Source organism: Motacilla alba, chromosome 19 (genome assembly GCF_015832195.1).
Source record: "Motacilla alba alba isolate MOTALB_02 chromosome 19, Motacilla_alba_V1.0_pri, whole genome shotgun sequence".
Lineage (NCBI taxonomy): Eukaryota > Metazoa > Chordata > Aves > Passeriformes > Motacillidae > Motacilla > Motacilla alba.
The window spans coordinates 4,071,503-4,093,340 of record NC_052034.1 but is presented as its reverse complement, the minus strand read 5'-3'; the positions used below and the strand labels follow the sequence as shown (position 1 = coordinate 4,093,340).

Here is a 21,838-nt window from a genome sequence, read left to right as displayed (position 1 = left end):
TTTTAATGAAAGCAGGGAAAGGCAGGCTTAGCACCAAGACATCCTCAGAAATCTGTAAGAATATTCCTGGTGAGGGCATAATTGATTTCCAGGGAGATGTTTATGATGTATGCATTATCACAATCTCAGAACTTCATTCCCCACCTATTTAGGATTCCCACACTGGATTACAACCTGCCTTCACATAAGAGATGTTGAAGCTTTCAATGAGGTCACGCCAGACTCTGACAAGCACTGATGGGTGAGTCATGCTGCAGTAGCCAGAGATACTAGCAACACATTTGTTAATCTGTATGCAGTCTAACTCTTTTTTTGGTCTAGAATCTTATTCAAGGGTGAAATACAATGTCTCAGAGATAGGTGACTGCAGAATTGCTGAAGAACCAGGCCACAGTTTCACAACTGTTTTACGGATTATAAGAATCAGTGCCTGGAAGCAAGTTTACAACAACGTAAAATGTTGTTTTACCTATAAAATCTGTAAAACGGGAGATCAAGATCCAGATAGGGTCAACAGCAGAGCTGTTCATGGCAGATCACTGGAAAAGCCACCATGCTAATATGAAATCTAGGAGTTCTCAGAAGAGTTCCACCAACTGTTGTCCAGCAGTTCCAGTCATCCTCTCCAGCAAACCCTTCCAGAGGCTCCCTCTCTGTACCGCGGTCAGCGGGTGTAAACACACATCCCTACAGCAGCCAGTCCAGGACAAAGGCCAGGGTGGTCACGGCACTGACAGGATGGGGTCTGAGCTGAGACAGCCAGCACTAACCCAGCAGGGTCAGGCACAGAACACTCTCTTCTGCTGACTCAGCCATGAGGGAAAACCTGTGGAGAAGGATTAGATCAGACGACAGCAACTTCTTGAACCACCACGGCAAAATTCTCCATGGAAGCTTTGGAAATGTGGCAAAAAGGACACAGAAAACCATGGAACAAGTGAGATATGGAGAATGAGTGCATGAAGCAGAAAAAAGTTCCTTCAACTTGGCTAAACTACTGGACAGCCAAGAAAAAGAACCAATAATAAAAGGAAGTGACAAAGTAAATCTAAAAGAAATCCTGCAGATGGAGAACAAAGAAATTAAATGCTGTTTTATTTTCATTGCTGTGAAGCTAAATTAAGCTTCCTTAGTCAAGCAGAGAAATAATTGGTTTAGATTTCTATTCAGAAGACAGCATGAGCAGCAAGTGCCAGTGGAACAACTAACAAAAGGTGTCTTCCCTGACAGAAAGCAAGCCAGCAGATTGCATAACTGAAATGAGTTTCCTCCCAGTTTCACATTATTAGTCACCTTTCTCCCTTCTCTGCCAAAGGCCTTTTCTTACCCGTCCATCCAAGGACCAGAGCCAGGGCCCTTCCTGTGCTGCTTCTTTCCATCACTCACTCTTCAAGATCAAGGACTCCACAATACTGGTCCTTGTACCCATTGCAGGTATTCTGAACCAATGCCAGAGTAAAACCCCCTTCAGCCCTGCTGTTGGGAAAAAACTCTGAGATACCTGACGAGACTTTCCTTGTAGTCAGCTGTCATGGCCTAAAAAACAGTTAGTTCCAAAATTCTGAAAAGATTTCAAAGGAAATTTATTGCAAAGACTCATTGAAGAGCCCTCACTAGCAGAAGACATGCTACCTGGAGTCCCTTGAAAACCTGTTTGACTTAGGTGGAAATGACCTACTGGCATTTATTTGTAATTGCCCAGCATGGCAGTGGTTGGGGAAGGAAAAGCTGTTGAGTCATACTGCAAGCCACTTTTCCACTTTTGTCTGGTTTCCCAGAGGGCAGAGTCAGAAGGCTGGGATTCTGTTTATGTCTCTGACACTCATATCCCACATGACCTTGGCAAGTACTTCTTCTTGTGCCACCATTTCCCCATTTCCTAATAGCTAAAACCACTCAACTCATGGAACAATCATAAGTGCACAGCAAGGAGCATCTAATAAAAGGTAAGAGAAGAGTCAAGTATTATAATTGTTGTCATAGAATACAAAAGCAGTTACGTAATAATGTCAGAATTGCTTCATTTTTGTCCTCACAACAGGAACTGTCAGAGGGACACTGCCTGACAGAGTGTCTTCATCCCAGTGGATGTACCCAAGCATTTACATCAGTGATACAAAACCAGATTGTTGTAATCTGGAAGACTCTACCTGGTTTATTTTGACCAGCCGTTCTCTAGAACATGTTTTTCCTGTATAACCTCATAACCCATAATAATGGCCCAAACTGCACTATAGGAATGATGGCAGGTTTCATGTGCTGGTAAAATCAAAACAATTCCTCACTTGTGCATTGCACAACTAGTCACTCACTAAAACACACAAGTGCTTATCTTGTCTGCAAGCAGAAAACAAACTGAAAGTTAGTTCCTAAATTAGCACATCATACATACAAAGAGCATTTTCTAAAAATCTCAATGGCACGAAAGAATTAAATTGGCTAAATTACATTCTGCTTGTATGATAACAAGTTTCTAAGAAAAAACATTGATAACTGCTGTTCACAGCTGCTATATAATTAATAACCAAATTTCTCTGCTTCAAGTTTGATGAGTTCTTCTAAAACTTACGATTGTTTGCTTAAAAATGGCCAGATTCAAGCAGCATTTGGACTGGAGGCTGAGGAAGGCATGGCTGTAATTACAGCACCTGAAACTGTGCCCTAATCACACTCTTATCTTTCTTATCTACTGCAAGTATTTATAAAGCAATGATTACTGTACTAGGCCCCATCACCGCTCTGAGTTAGCTCTGAACCAGCACCTTCATAGCGCCGTAAGAAGTTTGCACTGCTTGAACCGGTGTCATTCTGCTGAGACAGAAAGCCAAGCTTCTCATCACTGCAAGTCATTAAAAAAACAAACTATGACACCTCGACAGGAGAGGGGTGTTAACCCCAACGTCCTGGCCAAACTCCCTGCTCGAGTAATTACAACGTGCCTTGACTAAATTCTTGCCACAGTTTCCGTCGGACTTAGTATTGTTCTCTACTTCCTCTCCTACAATATCATGGAGAGCTGGTGCGTGCTCTTAAAGGTCCTGTCCATGTAGGAATGTCATATGGGTCTACTCCAGGGCCAGCTCTGCAGCAGCACATTGGGAGCAATGTGTTGAAACCAGTTCTGCCTGTCAGCTGAACCGCTAGGCAATTTGTAATATTTATTTATTGATGTTCTGGCACCTCCTTCAGACGGAATTAACTTTGGGTATAGCTATCTGACAGATAGACTGGTGCGAATCCCAGATGCAGACATATATAAACCTGTTTAGCTCTTTTCTTAAGTGGACTAAATTTGCATCAGGAAATTAGCAAATGAAGCTGAACTAACTTTCTAGATGCTTACTATGGTGTTTTGGGAAGGCAGCAAGAACACGCCTAATGCAATGGACTAGGAAAGCCAAATGTGCTGTTTAGTTCAGCTGGCACAATAAACATCATCTTCACACTGGCTGTTCCTTCAGAATTTCAGTGAACTTTTTCCAAACAGTCTGTTCACAGACTATGCTGTATATTTTTGAAGCAGTCACTGAATACATATCAAATGCAGATCTAGCATTTCAAGTAAAATACTTGATAGTTAAGGGCAAAGCATTATTCACATTTTTCCACAGCCACTGCTAAGAGACTCTAAGGATTTTTACCTAGACCTCTCATTATCTTTCACATATGGAACACTAAGAGCTGTGGCCCAGACTCTGTGCTGGCATTTGCTGGGTTAGCTCCATGGACCTCGCTAGCTCTCATAATTCATGAGCTTTACAGGCAATTTGTCTGCAGGAAGAAGTACAAGATCAAGATTCAGAAGAACCTGATTCTTAATTCCACCTTTTGACCCCGTGGGCGGATCACTCTCTCTCTTAATGCTCCATTTTGTTCTCCCATCTCCAAAAGCAAACGATACCCACTAATTGAACAAAACAAGTACAAAACCAAATTAGTATCAATAGGCCACGCTGAGCAGACTCACATTAAACACCATTCTTCCAACATTTGAAAACACAAATGTTTACCTTTCAAACATGCCCTTAATTTCCCCAGAAGCGTGCCTCCCGTATTATTCCAGAAGACAGAAACGGTAGTTTCAGAAAGCGGATGGTTTTATTTTTGTGTCATTACAAAAATGCCTTTTAACTTGTCAAATGATACACTACAAATATCTTTGGCAGATGAATGAAACCAAGTTTCCTGTCAAAGCTGCCAACTTCAAGGTTGAGATCATCAGATAAACCTTTAGTTTGCCTCTCCCAATACCCACAACAACATATGTTTGAAGAGATCCACGTTTGTCTCACTTTTCCTATAGGGATTTGAAAAGGCAGAGTAACTTTGGGACAAGTTAACAAAACTCTAGATGTGGTCCACAATTGTTACGGCCAACAACATTCCTCAGGTGTCCCCCCACCCCAGATTAAAGCCCCCCCGGTAGCTCTACCTGTCTAAAGGTAAATGCAAATTCATCTAAACCGTACCCAGGATCACCTCAACACCTGCTGGATCCAAAGCTTTCTGTTAGATTGCGTGGAAAATTGGAAGGAAGATTGTTTCATCCATTTTATTTCAGCAGTAGCAGTAACACTGAATTTACAGAGTTGTATTAGTTCATACTGGGGACATCTCAAAAGCGAGTATTTGCAGGATACTTTATAACGGAGCGCACTGTGCCTGCAGTGTAATTCTGAAGTCAAAAACGGAAGCCATCCCTACAAACACACCTTTGACAAACTTTGTGTCTTATGTAACTGTTTCTATTAATTTATTATCAGGATGTCAGTACAAATTGTTATTTTGATGGTTCCTTGCCCCCATACTTCTGAAAGGGAAAGCAACGATAAACACAAGGGAGACTGACCTCAGTGATTTCCTCTGTTCAGACAGGAGCACAATGCGCTCAGACACCATGACAAGGAGAAGTGGACTGTTTAGAATTCCTCCAGCTGTAATCTATAGTAAAAACAAATAAACAAATACGTGACTACAAGATGCGATAATTAATCCCTGCATGAAGCCAACTGTTATCTCTGCTTCATAGATGGAGATACCAAAGCACACAAAGGCTCAACAACCTACCAAGTTCAACACCCACCACTGAGAGCCAAGAGTACAGTTTAGGAGACCATGTGCTCAACCCATGAGATTTTTTTTTTCCCCTCTTCTGGCCACAACCCAGATACAGCTTGGCCAAGGGTAGGCTGAAATACTCCCATTTAGTGAAGGCAGCTGCACTAGAGCAGTCACCTACCACCTCCTGGGATTGTCACCTCCTGTAGATGAGCTGCTCCTGGCCCGAGAGGCAGCTACCCTTGGTTCCATGTCCTCACCACAGCCAGCCTGCCCCAAACCCATAGTCCTCTGCTACACTGCTCCCAAAAAGCTCCCTCCCATGCCAGGCCTCTCCCCTACACCTCTTCTCCCCACACATGTCCAGGATCCATGTACCTCCTTGTGAGCCCCTCATCTCTCTGCACCCTCCCCACCTTTCCTCATTCTCCCTCAGGTCTGCTGCCCCTCAAAATGCTGTCTGAGCTCAAATGGCCCCAGCAGCAGCCCCTCACCATCTTCTCCCTCAGGCCCCTCTCACCCCTCAGTGTCCCCACATGGGGCTTCCACAAACCCTCTTTCCCAAACTCCCCTCAGCACCCCGCCGTGCCAGCTCTCTCCCGTTCTCCTATTCCTCAGCAACCCCTCACCTGCCCTCTAAAACTGCCCCTCACGCCAAAACCCTTCCTCACACAACCCCTCACAACTGGTTACTCTCTCCTCACACCAATGACCCCTCCCCAAGAGCCCCTCACACCAAGGGCTCCTCCTCACACAACCCCTCACAGCCGGCTGCCCCTTCCTCACAAGAGCCCACCAGACCAACGCCCTCTCCCCGCAGAGACCCTCGGAGAGACCCTCACACCGAGAACCACCCGCCCCTCACACGCGGGACCCTCAGCCCGCCGCCCTCTCCTCACGGAGCCCCGCCCGCCCCCGCGCCACCGCTGCCCCTCCGCCGCCCCCGCGCGGCCCCGCCCCGGCTCCCCCCGCCGCCCCCGGCCCCTCCCGCCGGCCGCGGTGCTGGGGGGGAGGGAGAGGGCGGCGAAGTCTCGCGAGAGGGGCGGGCGGGGGCCGCTGGCTGCGGGCAGCGCGGAGCGGCGGCGGCGGCGCAGCCGGAGCCCGGGCGGCGCTGAGGGGAGGTGGCGGCGGGGCGGCGGCAGCGATCGCGGCCCGGCACACGGACCCGCTCCGCCGCGGCGGCACGGCCGGCGCCGCCCGCGCTCCTGCACGCCGCGCCTCCGCGGCGCGGCCTGGCCGCGGCTCGGCGAGCGGGGCCCAGGCGGCGGCGGCGGCAGGAGCAGCGGCGGCGGCGGTGGTAGTGGCGGCGGTGGCGGCGGCTGAGCGCTCCGCCGCGCCCGCCCTGCCATCTTAGGTGCCGTGCCCCGCCGCCTTTGTGCCCGCCGCGCCCGGGCACCCGCGGGGGCCGGGCCCGACGCCCCTCCGGGGGCGCCTCCCCCCGCGGGGCCGCCGCCCCTTGCCCCGCTCCTCCTCCTCCTCCTCCTTCTCCTCCTCCTCCTCCTCCGCGGGGGGCCGACCGGCGCTCCCAGCCCGGCTGCGGCGGAGGGTAAGGCAGGCAGCGCGGCGGGGGGCTCGGCCGGGGCGGCCCCGGGAGGGTGCGGGAGGCGGTGGGTGGGGGGGGCGGCCCGGTGGGGCCGGCGCCTCCCCCGCCGCGCTCTGCGGCAGTGCCGCAGGGTCGGGGCCGCCGCCGCCGAGCACCGGCGGGGGAGCGGGCGGCGAAATGGCGCTTCCCGCGGAGGGGCGGCCGCGGGCGGAGGGGTGTTCCCCGCTGTCAGGGGCCGCCGGAGGCCCAGGGCTGGGGCCGGGGCCGGCCCCGCGGCCAGGCGTGCCCAGCGCCGCGGCCCTTTTTGTCTGCGGCTCCCCCGGGGGCTCCGCCGGCCGAGCCCCGACCCCCAAAGGGGGTTTGGGGTCCCTCGGAGACCCGCGCGGATTTATGCCCTTTTATTTTTTTCACCCTTTTTTTTTTTTTCCTTTTTTTTTTTTTTTTTCCTCCATGCCCCTCGCTCCTCCCCAAGCGGTGAGTTTTCAGTGTATATACCATTTTGTTCGGTGCTGGTGTGGGATTTGGCTGAAAGTGACCTATTTTAAAGACCTTTTATTGCTCCCCCCTCAGCAATGCATGTGGCGGCCGATTCCGTTACCCAAATAGCGTTTCCCAACCATTTTAATTTGTCAGATTAAAACATCTCATGGAGGCTGGATTTCTGTAAACCCGCGTGTGGGTATGTCGTTAGAAATATCTCTCACCCAGCTTTGCTGCAAGCATCTTTAGAGCATCAGAGTTGACCTTTGTCACTGTGAAAGCAGAAATAAATACCAAGGCGATACCTGGGAGATGCAGTTGTACCATTGTGTTGGGCGCGGTACAAGAAATGGGGGGGGGAGAGAACCAGAGATTAAAATGGTTGTTGTCAAATGTAGATCTTTACATGCCTTCGGAAAAAAAATATATGACAGATCGGTAACAGCCCTGAGGACTTCTAATATATTTTCTTAGAAAAACGTTTCGCGTTTATCGTGCTTGTCTCTGCTGCTTATCATGGTACGGAGTATTTCATTAGGTGGCATTTTAGTGGCTCTGTTGGTTAAATAGCAGTTGCATTAACTAGTTGAACAAATTGTGTCCTTCACCTTTGACTATTGCATTTTGAGAGCCGTTACAGCAGTGTGCCCATGCATGCCAAGGGCGGATTAATAAGATGTTACCTAAAGGTTTGGATGTTATTGATTCCTTACTATTAATGCTATTTATAGTGCGTTTGACATGGCTCTTGTTTTATGTATTTGGATAAAGGTTATCAGCTTGGAATGCTTCAAATGAAACGTTTCAAAAATAACACCCCAAATATATATCTATATATATAAAATTGAACAATATAGTTCAGATTCTCAGTGTCTGAAAAACAGCTTTAGCAGGTAGCACACAATAGTGAAAACCGTGGAAAACTGATACATTTTGACACTAGGGAAGGTTTGTTTTCATATTTCAGGATTACAGAATAACAACTTCTGTTGCAATAAATACAGTTTTTGTTATGCTTTTCTTGAGCCTATATTTTCCTTGCCTTTGTGCCTCCTCATAGTTAGTGTGCCATAGTTTCTGCTACTTATGTCCAAGGGCAAACCTAATCAACGATTGGTTTGAGCCTTCATATTAGATTCTCCACAACGCTGGCCTAGTTCTGACTGGTATGTTTGCCATTTTTAGGACTCCTCTTCCTTTTATCCATGGGCTGAAATACATTGATAAACTTGAACCTCAGTTTGTCCTTTGAACTTGACAGAAGGTTTTTCTCCTGTGTTAACAATCTCTCAGTGAAGAGAAGGTGGTTCTGATAGAACAGCTTCATTTTAAGTTTAATCTTGCTGAAATACAACTGCCTGAAGTAAAAACTCTTTGGATAGTTGGATGTTATTTTTCTTTTTAAGTAGACTGAAGTAACTGTTGCCTGTATAGGATAGATGTTGGCATTAAAATTATGTACAGATAAGGTGGCTTAGGCCTCAAGTTAGAGTATTTGAAGAAGTTTTCTATGTCCTGCTGTTAAATTCCAGTGTGAGCTAAACTGAAGAACTTTAAATGTTTACTTCCACATTTCCAATTGTGCAGTTTTCATCTCTAGCTCTATTCACCAGTTTTTGTCTCCAGAATAACATGTTTCTAATGAGTAGTAGGACAGTCTCAGGTTTTATGCTTGGTGAGATTCATTAGAAGAGAAACAAATATCACACTAATAATTACATCTTCAGATGTATCCTAGTAGTGGATTTCCTGTAATGAGGATGTTTTGTAGAGAACAATAGATATGGCAGCAATTTCAGAGATTTGTTTTAAAGATATTGTAGGTAGCTGATTCTGCAGTAGTGAGTTCCACTTTGACACAACCCTCGCATACTCAACATCAGGTGGTTTCCAGGTACTTGGTTTTCAGGTGTAATTTTCTTTCTAGCAAAGAGAGACTGGATATACTGCTGCTGTTGTCTCATGTCTGTCACTTCTGCAAGGATATACTTCTGATCTAGCTTAGTAGGGAGTAAGGTCATTTGCAAAACATGCCTCATAGAAGTTTTTTTGACAGTATAGGTATTTTGTCAAGTAAGAAGATAATCAGGGTTGATCTGGCTCTCTTTGTGATCCAGAAGTGGTGAGGAAGCTATGGTAAATACCACTTGTCTTATTCCATTCTCGGTGTGTTTTGGAGAACACTCCCATAATCACTAAGATCCTATCTTAGAAGCATTTTCTGTTGTGTTCCTGTTCATATTCAAATCAGGTAAACAGCATACTGTTAGATTGAAGTGCATACTAAAAATTATAAAAATCTTTGGTGTTACCAGGGGTGTAGGCCACGCTCTTGTCTTCTGAATGGCAGTGGTGCTGGGTGGCCATTACCTTTTCCCTGTTCAAGTGTGCTGTGTAGTGTCAAGGATTTTACTTTTATTTCCTTTTGTGAACCTGGACAAAGGGAAGAGCTGAGCTTCAACCCTGGACTGGAATCATGTCTGAACTGGAAAGTTTCCTGGGTCTGACAGCAAGGTTTCAGTTCTGTCCTCTCCTGGTTAACCATGCTTGGGACAAGCTTGCCTGTAGCAGCACAGAGCAGGATGATTTAATACTTTCTGAGACCCACATCTGTCTTTTCTTCTGTAATATTGAGTGTGTCCTACTCTTCTCCACCAAGTGCTCCTTCTGGATGGACACGGTGCAGGATGAAGCCCTGGTATGTGCCTGGTGCTCTCTGGCAAGTTCTCCTTACTAAGGTGTGCAGTCCTGTCCCCCACCTGCTTCTCCATGTGTCATTCCATTGGCTCTGCTCTTTGATCCTGCACCAGCAGAAAGCTAACATAAGGAAAAATAAAGTTTTGTGTCAGCTTGGTGATCTGAAATGGCTGAGTGCACAGTGAGGTGAGGTTAGAGACAACCCCAGGGGTTGGGCTGCACCACCACAGCCAGCAATGAGCTTTAAAGACAGTGGTGGCTGAGGGCACTTTTTGCTAAACTTGTAGTGGTTAGGTTTCAGGATTCTTTGTTTTTATTGTCCTTTAACATGCTGAGGAATTGCTGATTATACATTGATTTCTCTGTGGAGAAGAGACTGAAAAAAATTCAATGAACAAAGGGTCAGAAAATCACTAAACCCCTCATGTGAAGTTCCAGAGGGAGAGTCCTTCCTGTGAAAAAAATTTAAGATATAAAAACATGAAATCAGAGGTGAAATGCAAAGTGTCTGAGGGGAAGAAGCGTGCAGAAAATAGTAGGAAAAGATAGAGAGCTGTTTAAAAGCAGAGTTGGCTTTTACACACTATTCCTTCCTCTTTGCCTAAGTGCTCATTTACAGTACAGAACATGGAGGAGGGAATACTTTCTGAAGGCCCTTAGAAACACAATGGACATTAGCCAGCACAGTGGGGGCTCCAAACGTGGTTTTTAAAGCAATTTTTGAGCAAATACTTGATGATCACTGGAATTACAGTATTTTTTTTTTAATTGTGAAAGGGAAGCCATTAGGAACTTCTAATACTTGATGAGAAGTCAGTGCATTATTACTCTTGATTTTTTTTTTTTCACATTCTGCTAAATCTTTGTTTCTTTGCCAGAAGAAAAGGCAAGGTAGCCACTGTAAACAAAACACGAAATTGCCAAAGCAGCAATAAGTTTTGTCTAAACAGAGAAGTTTCTCCAGTTTAATCAGAGCTTGCTGAGGACAGATCTGCAGCATTAGTTACACACCTGTGGCTTGGAGGTGAGGTTTCCTTTCTCTTAGGGGTTGGTGAGGACAGTCCAACATAAGTTAGAGTGATGATGGCTTCTTAATACAACTGGACAGTAGCTTGTAGTTTTGCCTGGTGTATTGCTTGGCTGGAAACAGTTTTGATATTTCTTGAGGGGTCAGGATGGGGTGACAGCATGAAATTTACATATTGATTATTGTCCTTAGGATGGAAAAGGCTGGAAGTGTTTTGTTTGAGGGAAAAGTTACATCTTGAGGAAAAAAATTAAAAGTCACAAAACTCTAAAGCTGGCAGGCTCTTCAGTTTTCTGTGCCTGTGATCTTCCAATGAACCTTATTACACTCCTGGCTACAGCCACACAAATATTTTCTTTAGAGTGAGATGTAATTTTATAAAAACGGTTTTCTCCTACGCTCATTGAGTTCAGCATGTTTACAGGGCAGCCTCCTATCAGAATGTGGGGGAACAGTCCTGTGAGTTTCATGGGAAGCTTTTATTGCATGTCAGCTTTATCACTCCATATTTGAAAGGACAATTTTTGATGTTTGCTGTTAATCTCAGAGATTTTTGCTATAGCTTTAGACTGAAAGCCAGTATGTATTACACTTGATTTCTTAAAATGTGAATAAAGTTGCTTTCAGCCTTTCACTTAGTTCACCTAAATTTTAAAACTTCTTTTATTTTCCTTTAGCCCTGTGCCATTAGTTGAGCACTGCTAGTCACAGATTTTGAGGGCTTAGGTCCTTAGGATCAGTCCTTCCCTTTGCATTGCTGGTTCAGCTCCATTTCACTCTGCTCTGCCTGATTTCTGATGTCTAGAAAGCTTTGGGGTCCAGGAGCATGGGAAAGAGGAATATGTAAGTGCAAGTATGTTGAAAGTGTAGGGCCCATTTCTTGTAACACTTTTGGCTTGCTCCCCATCCATGTGTTCAGTCTGTTTTCAAGCACCCAGCAATCCTTCCTCTTCCCTGACATTCCACTGTTCAAGGGCAGTAACAGACCCATGAGCCCATGCCCAGAGAAATGTTGTACTGAGATTTCTTGGAAAGAATCTCATGTGCTATTGCACATATTTGTTATTTTTGCCTCCTTCACCATTCTTTATATGCAATTCTCATTTCCCACCTCGGTCCCCTTTTAATTGGTGGCTGTCCTCCCTCCCCAGCCGAGATGAGAGGAGAGGTTATTTTTGCTGGTGCTGTTTCTCAAATAGGCCACGGGTATCCAGTAAGTAGTGCAGTAACTTTCTCCATCAGTTATTAGGATTTCTCAAGCTATGTCCCGGTGGCAGTGCAACATGTTTCTACTTTAGTTCTGGCTTGCAGTTGTCACTAACATTAACTCCTCCCAGTTCCCACTTCCTTGTAACCCAATCTGAATAAAGATCATGGGATTTGAATGTGCCTTGCTTTGCTGCTGCTGCTCTGGATGTTTGGGTTGTCTCTGTGCTCTTTGTAAACTGTGTGCTGTGATCTTCTTTTTGGCTTTGCCTGTTTCAAGGAGCAGTTGACAGTTGTTAAAATCAGTTCTGGGCCAGCTGTGATTTGATGCGATTAAACTGTGTTAAATGTGTTCCAGAACTGTTTCCTGGCCTAGATAGCAAACTAGTTAAACCCTGGGTTTGGAATCTATTTTGGTATGATTTTGCCCTGTACCCCTAGGTAAGCTGTGTCCCTCTTTGAGGGTCAAACAGAACACAGGGTCTGTGCACAGCACATGATCTTCTGCCTTTAATCCATCACTCTCCTGTGTCTCCTTGAGCTTTTTAAATTAGTCTTTGCATAGCGAAGTCTTGTCTTGAGAATTATGTGCTGGACTGACTGCAGTAATGTGGGTTTGCCACCCATAAAGACTAAGGTGCAGTGATCTGATTTTTGCTGGCATCAGCTGAGCTGGTACAAACCCCCCTTTATACTGGCTCGGTACATCTGGGTATGCAGCCAGGCTCTTAGATTGGGGTTTTTATAAAGTCTTGCACCTTCAGTTAAAAAAGAGGGTAACCTTGGCCTTGACAAAAATTCCTGCTGTCTCCTAGAAGTGCATGTCAGAGTTGGGAAGGAAATAATGATACATTTCAGAGGCAGTGCCTTGCAAAGAATGCCAAGCTCCATTTTTATTATGGGTTAATTGCCATATAGGCAAACCCTGAACTCTTACCTGTGTTTTTGGCTTAATTTTCCTTCTTCCCTTTCCACACAAACCCCCCTCTAACACATGCTTTGAAGTGTTTAAAACTAGGTTAGTCTCTGGCTGGAGGTGTGTGGTAGAACCTCCTTTTAATTCTTGCTGGGACCTGCCCGTTTTGCAGCAAGAATGCAGGCAAACCCATCTGAATGCTGATCATCTGTCCTTTGTAAGTGATGGAAGGTTATTTTTCCCTTCATTTGACACAATACATGGGCAAGGAAATCCTAGAGCATCTCCATTCCAAAAGCCACCTTGAGTGGCCAGATCTGTACCAATTTGAGTGCTCATGGAGGTGGGGGAAGAGGGTTTAGGGAGGATGCTGGGGCTGAATTTAGGTGGTTGCATGACAGTCACTGGAGATACTTCCTTCTCCTGCTCTCAGAAGATGTTGCTGTCAGCTGCTAGCTCAGTAGTTGACCACATTCTTAGCAGATCAGCCTACACATATGTCCTGAACTGACCAGAGAATTCAACATTTCTATTGCTGACTGGAGGGACAGAGCACAGGGAGCCAAACACTAAGATAATCTGTACTTAAGAAGACGTCTGAATACATGGTTTTTTTATCCAAAATAAAATGTTATGGAAGAAGGAAGTCTTCATCCTCACCTTTGCTTTGATTTCATTACAATACTGATGATGTAAATTTATTTGCAAAAACAAGACTGGGCAAAAGATTCGTTCCTGATTTGACAATAACATGCAGAGTGCTTTGAATACTAGACTAACGTGAAAATAGTTTACTTATAAAGTACATGATTTACCTTCACTAGCTCATAATTAGTCACAAAACCATAAAGAACATTTAAAGAATTATTTGCTAGTTTATTGAATAAAAATTTGATGTGGACTTTTTCATGCCCAGTTTTAAAAAATATTTTGGAAAAGCCTCTAAATTTTCCCCAATATTTTAGTGCTTTTTCTTGAACAATTCTTATATCTTGAAAATACTAATTAGCACATTATTTTAAGTCTCTTATGTTTTCCTCTGTTGTTGGGATTGGTAACTGTGGAGCACTGTGCAGGTGGGCCATCACACTGGGCTCTGGAGTTTCTCCACAGTGGCTGATCCAGCACCAGGGTGTGTGATCCTCATTTGAATACTCTTCCCATTGCTGTGGGAATCTCTGGTACTGAAAATGAATTACTCTAGTGACTATAAATTATTATAATCACAATGTATTTCTGTAGGTATTACAAATATTTTATGTTTAAACAGAAGTAGTTATAATTAATATGAGAAATGAAATATTAATACACAAACAGAAATTTAAGCTATAGCAAAGAAATATTACCTTGCATATGTGATGGTTTTATACTTTTCTCTGAATTGGCAGGATAATAATAGTGATGCCGTGCTCTGAATTTCATCCACAAATCTCAAGATATTCAAATGGATGATAAAGGCATATTTATTTTCCACATTTATAAGGTGGGGGTACTGAAGTACAGGTGGAGAAATGAGTAATTTGCTCAGCATGGCTTGTGGTGTTGGGGTAGAAGAATTTGTCTCCTTGGTTCCCAGTTTGCATCAGCACCTCCCAGGTTGTGAGGTGGAAGCAGAAGTGTAGGAGATGCTGCTTTGCCTGTGGGGTTTGGTGGAGCAACACAGACCTCAAAGTTCAGCAGCACCACTGTCCCAGATCTCCCTCTGAAAGTCTGCCTGGCCTGCTGAAAATGCAGGGGGATGGGGTTTCTTGTTTCATCATAGGAGCACTATGTAGATTTTTCTTACCATAATGGCAGTTTAATGCTGGTCATGAACAAGCTGGCTAAATCTTGAAATTTTTAATATTCTTTGTTATTATGATGTGACTTTTTGCTGATTTTTATCTTTACATAAATCTGAAAAGGGCTTTTAATGCATTGTAAATCAGTCCCTGAACTTGATGAACAACAAACGTAAGTTCTTCATTTTTTAAGTCAGTCACGCACAGGGATAACCAGGGACTGCCCATCTAACTGAAAAACATTCCTGTGCATATAAAATTGAAAGACTTGGGTATTGTCTGGACATTTTTATGGAGATCTGTGGAAGCAGAGTGTATCTTTTCACCCTGTTTGTGCAGTCTGCCACAGCTGAATCTCACCTTTTCTTCAGGGTCTAGTTATTGTGTAATGCAAATGCACGCTGCTGTAAAAAGCTGAAAGGCTTCTCACCTGGTGCCCTGGGATGGAAGAGGAGCTTCCAGCCCCTGTGCCTGTTGGGAATCCATAAGCATTGCAGAGTGAGCCATTGCTCAGCTCATCACCAGTAACTCTCATCTGTTCTAGATTCTACTGTTCCTGTCTCTGCAGAGAGGTTTGCAGTGTGAGGATTCATTTAGGGCATATCTTTGCAGTAAAATAGCTGAGGCTTACCTGGAAATAATAAAATTAGGAATTTTGTTGCTTCAGTCATCCTTTTAAACTAGAATAACCCCCAAGAAGCATTAAAACCTTGAAGTCTGAGTACCTGTGTGAAAGTGCTCAGTATTTTGAGACCTTGTTTTTCTGAGGGATTTTTGTTCCCTGTTGCCAGAGACGTGGAGTGTGAAACTTAGCAAGCTTTCTCCAAAAGCTGCTTTCAGCTTTGAAACTAATGTTACCTGTGCTGGTTTGAAGTAGTTCATACTTGTTTATTATGCCTGTTGCAAAACCTACCTACCTATTTACATAGGTGTTGGGGAAGCAAGGATGATATGGAGCAGCATGAGTGGAAGGAGAGGATGGTGTGAGTTGTGATTCTACTTGTCTGCTTATTTTCTGGTTTGGAGGCAGTGAGCACCTGCTGATTTAGGGGTTTTCTGTATGTGATTTCATGCCTGTGATTAGCATTTCTAAGGACATGACACATACGGTCTCACCACTTAAATACATTCTGTAAATATGTAAACAGAAAATTACAGAGATGGTCATTGTCCGACTGTCCTGACTGGTCTCCAGAGTCAACCCAGCAGGACTCAGCACGCTCCATTGGGCCCATCCAAGACAACAGAGCTCAGACTTCAAACTTAGAAGCAGAATTCCACCTTGGATTGGAGTTACCACCTGTTTTTGATGCTTCCTTAAAGGCAGTTGCTTGTTTCATTTTCCTTCCTTTTGATTGCTGGGGCAGGAGATTGAGATCTTCAGATAGACACTGGAATGCATTTACTGTTTTACTGTTGGAAGTAAAATTCTATAGAAAACATCAGCTGCTTTACAGAAATCTGTAATTGCATTAGGTTTGAAATCAGTCATTGTTATGAGAGGATTTCTCAGGGTAGATGATTACAGAATATTCTGAGTTGAAAGAGACTCACAAAGATCATCAAAGTCCAGCTCCTGTGCCCCAAGAATCCCACCATGCGCCTGAGATCTTTGTCAAAACACTTCTTGAGCTTTCTGCCTGTGACTGCTTCCCTGAGGAGCTTGTTCCAGTGCCCAAACACCTTCTGGATGAAGAACCTTTTCTTAGTATTTAATGTAGAGTAATAACAAGACGTTTGAGTTCTGGGGAGGAATGTGAGATCCTCTGTGAAGGCATATTTAAAAAATATTTTTGAGGACAAAAGCTGAGAATAACCCCTGGTTAGCTGATGCTCCTGGTGGAGCATTGTCCCTGAGTTAATAGCAAGTCTGAGTTTGTTTTGCTGCTTTGAGGAATTATTAGAGTTCTGTTTGAATTCAGCTTGTACATAAGGTAGAGATGGCAGTCTTCTTAGTTTCATGTTCAATTACCAAAAAATCACAGCAAAAGCAATCAAATGCTTTGTCACCATTGTGCTGTTCAGTAGGTGTAAGTGGAACCACCTGACCACTGAATATTTAGTAATTTCCACTTCTGTAATTCTCTTTGTTTCTTTCCTGCTTTTTGTTGTTGTTGTGAAAATTAAGTCATAAATTGTTAGAAGCAAGGAGAGTGGTCGTGTGGTATCTAGTTTGGTGTCTTAAATGGACATTTTGTTCCAAGATTTGGCAGGTATTTCTCACTAAAAACCTGTTATTTTTGAGCTTGCCAATCATCTCGATCTGTTGGGTTCAGGTATTACATGAAGGGTAAATCTCGACGTGGAGCAATGAGTGCACATGTTCTTTCAAAGTTTTAATAAATACAGACAAGGTATGAACACCTTTTCTCCACAAGAGGTGTGTTTTTATCCTGTGCAGGTGCTGCACTCTGCATGCATGCACACCTAGCAGTTCCTCTGCTCGTGGTGCAGCATGGCTCCTTGCTCTGCAGGGAGGATGCTGCTCAGAATGCCTGCCTCATACAGAAAAAAAAATAACTTTATAAAGCATTTCAGAAAGAGCAGCTTCCAGTTTGCTGAGTGACTTAAACATGCTGTACTTTGCTTTATTTCATCATGGTAAAAGCCACCTGCCTGTGTAACTCCTAACCAACAATAAAAACAGGTATAAACAGGCAGAAAACAATGTAGTGTTCAAGGTATCTCTAGAGGGGAGCAGTAGCTAAACACTTTTTAACTTGATTTTGCCTGGGCTGGAGAGGAGCAGGAGGACTGTTCCCCATTTTCATGGGCTGCTCACATGGGCCAGGGGTCTGAAGGGAATATTTGATTACTCTCAGACCCACTGAGTTTTGAATTATCCAGAAGGCACCAGCCAGAAGCAGAGCTGGTGTTCTGAGCTGTTTGAGGGAGAGCTGCTTCCCTCCTGTTTGGGTTTTGCTTTTTTTTGTAGGTGTGATGTCATCATTCTGCGAGGTCTGCGCCGCCGCGTCCTCCAGGAAAACAAAACAGGGTGACGAGACCTGAATGTCAAATGCAAAAAACAAGCAGATCTGATTCTTCCTATCCTCCCTCCCCCTTTTTCTTTGAAAGGAGCTTTCAAGCTGACTTTATACAACAGGAATTAGCTTAATAGAAAAAGAGAGTGAGAGAAGCAGAGTTATTTCTTTTCAGTTCTCACTATCAAGTTCTCAAAAGTAACTCCTTCCTGCCTTGCTGAAGGATGGATGTGTGTTTTGTGCCAGATGCAAACATAGGGGCACTTTATGAATATCCAAATATTCCTTGTTTCAAAGATCTTATATCTTTTAATATAATCTTTCTCTGGTTTGGATTATTTTGGAGATATTTAAATGAACACTCCACAGTGTCTTCTTGCCATGATTATGTGAATTTCTACCAGGGAACTGTCCCATACATTTGAGATGTTTGTATAGATATCAAGGTAGTACTAGCAGCAGCCTTCCACCAAGATTACTTTTGGGCCCTGGCCAGAGTCAGGGGAGCAGCCAAAACCAACTGCTGGGCTGATATAACCAGGATGATTTTTATTCAGGCCTTTGGAATTATATTCATATAAGAATGTATTGGAATTTTTCCTTCTTTCTGGGAGCCCTTTTGTGGCCTGGCAGCAGTTGGCTCTCATGCAGCTTGTTAGCTATACTGAGCAATACAGTTCCTGTAAACATGGATAGGTTTATTCTTTCTCAGGCTAGAGCTTTAGATATTCCCTCATTCAGAATGACTTTGCAAAATAATCTGCAGAGAGGCATTTTGAGGCTTTTGGAGGCTCTAAACTGGGTATTGGTAGTGAGAGGATGGGCTGGTGGTCTCTGAGAAGCTGTCCAGATGTAGTAAAAACTTCTGGGCAGTGAGCAACACTGGAGCTGATATTTTTTGCCCTGTTATGTTCAAGAACCTTAATTACTTCTTGGTTGCTCTTTATAGCTTGTGTCCAAAAAGTAAATAGTGTTTTCTGGCATGGCCTGTTGAGCTCTCAGTAGCTCCCTGTCCAGCTGGGCTGCTGGGGTGAGCTGCATGCATGATGAGGGAGCAGTTCTTGCTTTTTGCTGGTTGGTTGTTAGGGATGTATCTGCCCAAGGTATCAGGAGGTTGTCCTACTTTCCCAGTTCAAAAATCCCAGATCCTTAGAATTTATGAAATGAACACCTGATGTTCCCTTTGTTTCTTAGCCAACAGGAACAGTCAGAAAATAGCTCTTCTTCTAATACAGGAATTGTTGCTTGAAAGTTTACCATTGTTTTTTTCCCTCTTATTTGTCTGTTCCTACTGACAAACAAAAGGCATAATCCATTATCCCAAACTGCTGAAAGAGGCTTCAAATTGCCAGGTATGAAATTATGCTGCTTGTTCCGTTACCAGTAGGAAACTGCATGTGAGATGCTTCAGAACCTACAAAGGAGAAAGTTCTTTGTATGTGTGAATTTAGTATTCACAAAAGGTGTCAGATTGACAGCCATGGAGATTGTGGAGATCAGAATTTTATTTATCCCTGGAGAAGGTGCAGTGCAGACTGCAGTAGTGCAAAAATTTCCTGTATTATTCTGCTGTTACACCCTAGCTGTGCCCTTCACAGGCAGCCTCTTGGGGTGAGGAGCTCCTCCTTTCTCTGTGCCCCTTCAGGGAGCTGCCTGACAAAAGGATGTGAGGGTGGTTTTTGGTGTGTGATGTGGGCGCTTGTCTCCTGAAATCTAAAGAGATGTGGAAGGAATTTGATAACATCTACCTCCAAACAGCTGCTGGAGCAGAGACAGCCTTTGGCCCCCATGTTCTCTGACTGGAGGCAGGCTGAGAGTCTCGAGGCAGAAGATGTTAATGGTCATGATTCTGTTCTTCACCAAGTTAGCTGTTCTTCTGCAAAGATTTACCACTCTAGTATTGAAACTCTAATGCAGCCAACTTCTTCTGCCTTGTATAAAAATGTTTGATAAATTCTCCAGGAGAATGGGAAGTTCTCTGGGAGGTGTCATGTAAGAGGAGTGTGATGTGAGTTGTCCATTTGCCAAAATGAAAATGGAGAAAGAATATTAAGCCCCCCCTTTTTTTTTTGAGGAGAAAACAAACACAAACCCAACACTAAAACAAACCAGCGGGTGACTGGTTTTTGAAAATTTCTAACACCTCTCTGGCAAGATCCCTTGTGCCACTGCTCTCTGGGAACTGTTCTTGTGACTGTCCTTGTTCCCTGATGCTTTGCTTCTTCATGTCTTGCTAGAGCCAGGCCCCTCCTGTCACATATTTGCAGACCATTTTAAGGAGGCCCTTCAAACCGTAGAGCTCAGTCCTGCTCCAGCTGTGCTGTGAGGTTATTGCTCTGGGTAGTAGCTTTAATCATCTGCAGCTCCCATCCTTCATTCGATGGCATGATTTTGTGGCTCTGAGCAGCGTGGTTTAGCTTGGACCAAATCACTGATTGCTTTCAGATCAGCCAGCATGGCTGTCCAGCCTGGCCCAGGCCAGGCCACAGCCTTCCAGCCCACTCCCTGCCACCAGGAATGCTTAAGGAGAAAAATAAGATCGGTTTAATTGGCTTTTTGTTTGCAACACTACTCCTTTATATCTCCTGAAGATCAGTTCAGTCTTGGAAAAGTCACCTGTTGGAAGCTTTCTGCCTCACTTCCTGAAAAAGCTGAGGCCAAAGTCCTTGAAAAAGGCAGGACAACCTTGTTTTCAGAAAGTCCAAATGTGAGAGCTGGTTCCACCATATCTCAATTAACCTTCTGTTTAAATGCACAGAAAATAGTTTTGTCCATTGACTGAAGCAGTCAAATTATTGTTCCCCTCAGTTAAAGGGTAGGAGTGGAAATGGTTGCTAATTATTTCTTTTTCATTCATTTGCTTTTGTGAATGATTGCTGAGAACAGCTGGATTAAGTGGCTTTATGTGTGAGCACACAAAGAACCTGTGAAGTATAGAGGTGTTTGGATTTGTGCTGTTGAAACAGACCAATTTCTGATTACAGTTTTCTGTCAAATTTAGGATGGGTGTGTTTCTACATTAGCTGAAATTGCCATTCCTGCCTTAAAATGCTGTAGCACTTGGTAGAGACATACAAGTGGCTTAAGGTCTTTCCTTCTCTCTTCAGACCAGAAAAAAGTGATGCATTTTTTAGTTGAGAGCTGAAGAGTTGGTGTAAAAGAGAAAATTTTAAAAAAATACTTATAGTAAGAGTTAACCCAGGTAGAATGAATCTTGGGCATTAAACCTGCTTTATGGGCAGTGTTTATGAATTGTTGTTCCAGCTGTTTGCTTCAGGTGCAGATGTTGACCCTCCTCTTTCATCCGTTGTGTTCAGGACAGTTAGTAATACTGCCAAACCAAAAAAGATACAGATAATTTTTTAAAAGCAGGTTTTTGGAGAAAAGGCGTAGTCATTTACCTTCTGTGTGTGCAGAATGATGTATCAGCTCAACCTTTTTCTCTAGTGGAGAGGCAGTCATGCACAAGGATGTCTGAGCCTGTGGTTTGATGGACTTTTTAGGAAACTTGTAAGGAGAGATGTGCTGAATGTTCAGGTATGTTCCACTGCAGTGGATTCAACTCCTGACTCCCCAGTGCTTGCGGGTGCTGGTGTTCAGAGAAAACACAGCTCTTAAGCATTCCATGCATGTGTCTTCCTCCTAACAATATATTTATGTGCATAAAATAATGCTATAGGCAGGTAAAGTATAAAGGTTAATTTGTTTATGTTGAGTCCCATCAAGATGGAGACTCTGCATTTGCCAAGCACTCCCTTAAATGGGGGTGTATTCCCCAGCGGGACCCATCTTTGCAGTGGCAATAAGAGGGTGAAGCAGCACTGAGTGTTGCTGAGACATTTTGCAGCTCCTAGTGCTGGAGCAGGCAGTTATCCCTGGAGAGCAGCAGAAGATGCTCCAGCCCTGGTCTAAGAGATCAGAAGGACTTTTTCCTGCAAGAGAGGCTCCTCTTGTTTCCAGTTCCTAGACTGTCAGGAATCTGTCCTGTGTTCAGTGAATCATTCCTGGAGAGCACTCAGGCAGTGTGGAGGAGGAAAATGCCTGGTGTGAATGCAGGAGGTATGAAAGTCAGATGAGAGGGGAGAGATCAGAATATGTCAGGACAGAGTACAGTGAAACTGGGACTGCAGAGGGGTCAGAGAGAAAGGA

The 21,838-nt window shown here is 44.2% G+C and overlaps 1 protein-coding gene across 2 annotated transcripts in view; it reads left to right on the top strand.

Annotated features, from left to right (window-relative positions):
• The first annotated feature begins 6,264 nt into the window (after positions 1–6,264).
• Positions 6,265–21,838, top strand: part of TAOK1 (TAO kinase 1) — a 69,467-nt gene continuing 53,893 nt past the window's right edge. The window contains exons 1-2 of one of the 2 annotated variants that reach the window (XM_038157855.1): positions 6,265–6,604; positions 7,074–7,075. The gene's annotated coding sequence lies outside the window, so the exon portion shown is untranslated. The remainder of the gene's footprint in view (positions 6,605–7,073; positions 7,076–21,838) is intronic. The other variant, XM_038157854.1, reaches the window with a different exon arrangement.